The 4076-nt window shown below is 45.0% G+C and overlaps 1 long non-coding RNA gene across 1 annotated transcript; it reads left to right on the top strand.

Moving 5' to 3' along the window:
- The first annotated feature begins 2313 nt into the window (after positions 1 to 2313).
- LOC123582298 lies at positions 2314 to 3055 on the top strand. Its single transcript, XR_006704301.1, has 2 exons — positions 2314 to 2600; positions 2797 to 3055. It is a non-coding gene; the product is annotated as an uncharacterized LOC123582298 (long non-coding RNA).
- The last annotated feature ends 1021 nt before the right edge of the window (positions 3056 to 4076 follow it).

Raw genomic sequence — 4076 nt, 5'->3', positions numbered from 1 at the left:
TGTGTTCCAGTTCTTGAGAAAGAGGACTTGCTTAAATTGAGAAAGTCTGAAATGGTGTTTGTGGATAAGGAAATGTGCTTTTTCAAGTTCAAATGCAGTTGGCATCAAAGCAGGAGAGGTGCAGTGGAAGAGACATGCTTTCGTTAAAGAAGAAAAAGGACTTATAATTAACTCTAAAATGGCATCTTGAGCCAGGCTGGCCTCAACTGGAAAGGGCTTTGTTTATATGCAAAGGACTTCTTCTAAAGGCACTAGAAAATCTTATCCTGGAGGAGGTAAACTTCTTGATATCTTACCTTTTCTACTCACTTGGTTATCCTCCCTCCCACTTTTTTCCTGACATATGTCAAGAAAAGGTCAACTTTAACTCCTATCAGGAATGATCACATATTTCAAATTAATCTATTTTCACCGGTTAAATACTGCCCCACACACATGGTTTTACCATCATAATTATGGTATAATGGTGCTTTATTAATAGGCTCCCATGGGAACAAAGTCAGCCAGGTCATCGAGAGGATGATGATGTTGGGACCCTCAGGACTGTCTTGGTGGCAACAGCAGTGAGACACAGAACATTCCCTGTGTGCCCCTGATTCTGGACATGTCTGTGGGGCCAGAGCTCAGCCCAGCTCGACACAGAGCTACTTTTGCAGGCTGGTGCATCCCGGGTGTGGTGTGGGTGTGCTCAGAGTCCCCTTGGCACAGGGCTATCTGAAAAAGGAAAGAATGTCCTTTGCCAGTCACCCTCTCCTCTGCAAAACAGAGCCTTGGTCCACCTTGCCTAGAAGGAAGAGGGTGAAGTAAAGGGCTCTGAGCTCTGGGGCACGGCCATATGCATCTCACATTACTTCACACCATTATAAATTTCCACCAGTGAAAGGTGTTATTAAATGTGGCCAACCCCCCCCCCCTCCATAGGATTCCATTACCCTGCATCTGGCATTCATTGGCCTTTCCCTCTGAGGAATGCCCACCCCGTATATCCCATCACCAAACACTGCCAATTTTACACCTTAGAATTGGACATCTGCTTTGTCTCTTTCTCCCATTCCCAATATACTGCTCATCACCTGCCCATTCATCTGACCACTGAAAGAACTGCTTAGCTATATTCTTGCCTCTGGCCACTAACTTCTAGTACGACCTTCACACTGCCACTAGAGAGACAGACAGATGGGTGAGTGGCTAGAGAGAGAGAGATTGAGAGAGTCATGTCACCCTATGACCCAAAACCTTTCCGTGGTATATTAGTCCACTCGGGCTCCTAAAATAAAATACCACAGATTGAGTAGCTTAAACAACTGAAATGTATACTCTCACAGTTCTGAGGGCTAAAAGTCTAAGATCAAGGTGTCAGCAGGTTTGATTTCTTCTGAGGCCTCCCTCCTTGGCTTGCAGATGGCCACATTCTTGCTATGTCCTCACATGGACACCCCTCAGTCTGTAGGTACAACATGTCTGGCATCCTTACAAGGGCATCTGTCATGCTAGGTTAAGGTTGACCCTAATAATCCCATTTTGAGTACCTCTTTAAAGACTGTATCTCCCAATACACTCCTATTCATACGAACAGGTAGGGGGACAATTCAGCTCATACACGACTTGACCAATAGAATATGGTGGATGTGATGTTCTATTTCTAGTCCCAAACTTTAAAAAGCTGGGAGCTTCCTCTTCCCGTGGAACCCAAGAGTCATGCTTGTTGTTGGAACCCAAGAGTCATGCTCTGAAGAAGCTCAGGCCATGTGGAGATACCACGTGTAGGTGTTCTGGCTAACGGCCCCTGCTAAAGTCCTAGCAACCACAAGATAAGTGGGTGAGATGTTTTCAATTTCCATTTCAACTCCAATCCCAGCCACCTGCTGACTGCAACCACATGAAAAACCCTGGATGAGAATCTCTAGCTGAGCCCGGTTGTTCCTAGAACCATGAGAGTTACTAAAGTAATGGCTCAATTTCAAATCACTAAGTTTTGTGATGATGTCTTATGAAACAGCTACTTTTGTGTGAAGTCTTCCAATTACAGCATTGACAAATACAAATTTAGAACACAAAACACTGCTTCAGCCAAATTCTACACTTCTGTGGGCTGCCAGATGTTCTGCGTTTTTTTTTTTTTTAATTTTTTAAAGTTTATTTATTTATTTTGAGAGAGAGAAAGAGAATGAGTGAGGGAGGGGCAGAGACAGAGGGAGAGAGAGGATTCCGAGTGGGCTCTTCCACGCTGAGCGCAGAGCCTGACTCAGGGCACATTCTCACAATCGTGAGGCCATGACCTGAGCCAATACCATCTGCCCAACCAACTGAGCCACCCAGGGGCCCCCAGAAGTTCTGTTTATAACTTCTGTATGTTCTAGCAATACCCAAACACTTGGAGTGTCTGCCAGCACCTTGCTTGTTCATACCTCTGTGCCTTTGCAAATGCTATTCCCTCAATCCAAGCATTCCAGCTGCTTAGTTTTCCTCAGAGAAGACCTTGTGAACTTTGGGGCAATAAATGAACAGGTGACCATATAATCAAGGACTGACTGTACCAGGATCACTTCCTGTCCTCCTTGATTCTCCCTTGAATCCTTGTCTTACGCCCTTTCACTAAGGTAGGCAGTCTTGGCTCTGTCCTTGCCACTTGCAACACAATGGCCTTGACATGTTATATACTTTTTATTTTCCAGCTTCCGTCACCCGGGGGGTGTTTAGTGGCCTCTTTCCTGTGGACGGCTTCCTTATTCTCTTCCTTCATCTTTCCTCGCGCAATTCTGTTGTTTATCCACTTTTCTCTTTAATGGCTTTCAGTTATTCAAGGAAGATTGTCAAGTGCCACAAGGTCACCAGGAAACGCACTCTGCAGTCCAGAGGGCACAGAGATGGGCACAGCACACGTAGTCACTGAAGAGCCCACCTGCTCTCACTGCACCTTCCAGCAACGGGAACACCCCTACCTTAATGCTAAAAGCCCACCTGCAATCAGAGATGACCTGTGGATACACAGGTCTATGGCAGTCCAGATCGAATCCTTTCTTTTTCACGAGTAGTAAATCGTAAGGAAAACCTCTTTTCACAGTGGTAAATGCTTGTCTGCCTCTCTTTTTGTTTCATCCCAGCAGCTTAGTGACACTCAACTTATTTCTTTGGCCTTAGAGTGAAAAAAAAATTTTTTTTTTGATCTTGCAACTCAAATGGTAGCTAGATGTCTCTTAAATATTTGCCCTGCATCTAGTGTCTCTGCCACCCCAGCTCCTTCCACAACATGGTAGATTTCATCTTTTTTAAATGCCACCTAAAAACTATCATCAGAGGCTATCCATATACCCAGAAGCAGCTCCAAGTGCCATGGCTGGAAGTCAAAGGCGTCTAAGGCCTGGCCCCAACCGATTTCTGCCCCCTCCTCTCCTGTAACTCCCTGCATGAACCTCGGCTCCAGTCAGACACAATCCCTCATTGTTCCTCAGGACACTGGGATGCCTCCCCCAGCTCAATAGTTCTTCTCCTACTTTCCTTCCTCTACCTACCAACCCCACACTTGCTACAGAGGCCTTTCAACCTTTCATGATTCTTTCTTCAAAATCGTGGAGAAACCCAAACGTCTCTGCACCCAGATGATACAGGCTCTACAAACTGAGATACATCCCTCACCTTGTCCTCTCTCTGCATGCACGTTCCACATATCCAGAGAGACCTAGCCTTTCAAAGGCAGAAGTCATGTTTTGTAAAACTTTATATCCTGAGGACCTAGCATGACTCCCCATGGTAGATGCTCTGTACATGTCCGACATGCAGACCTGTATACATAAATTGTTTGCTTTTGTTATTGATTAGACACAACCCAACTGACAGTTATACATCTTTGGACGGTGACCTTGACTTTCCTTCTGACCCTGTAATAATGTGTAAAACTTAGCAGGATTTACTGGGTACTCACTAATTAAATAATTGATTAGGGGCTCTACACTGTAAACACCACCTACAGAAATGTGAAATCCTATCTCTAAAACAAACTTGCTTACCTCCAAACCATGACACTCGATACTCCTGGGAAGTCACCAAAACAGTATCTGAGAACAAGGCTATAGGCT

Source organism: Leopardus geoffroyi, chromosome B3, assembly GCF_018350155.1.
Source record: "Leopardus geoffroyi isolate Oge1 chromosome B3, O.geoffroyi_Oge1_pat1.0, whole genome shotgun sequence".
NCBI lineage: Eukaryota > Metazoa > Chordata > Mammalia > Carnivora > Felidae > Leopardus > Leopardus geoffroyi.
Note: the sequence above shows the minus strand (reverse complement) of the source record. Positions and strands in the feature narration are given on the sequence as shown.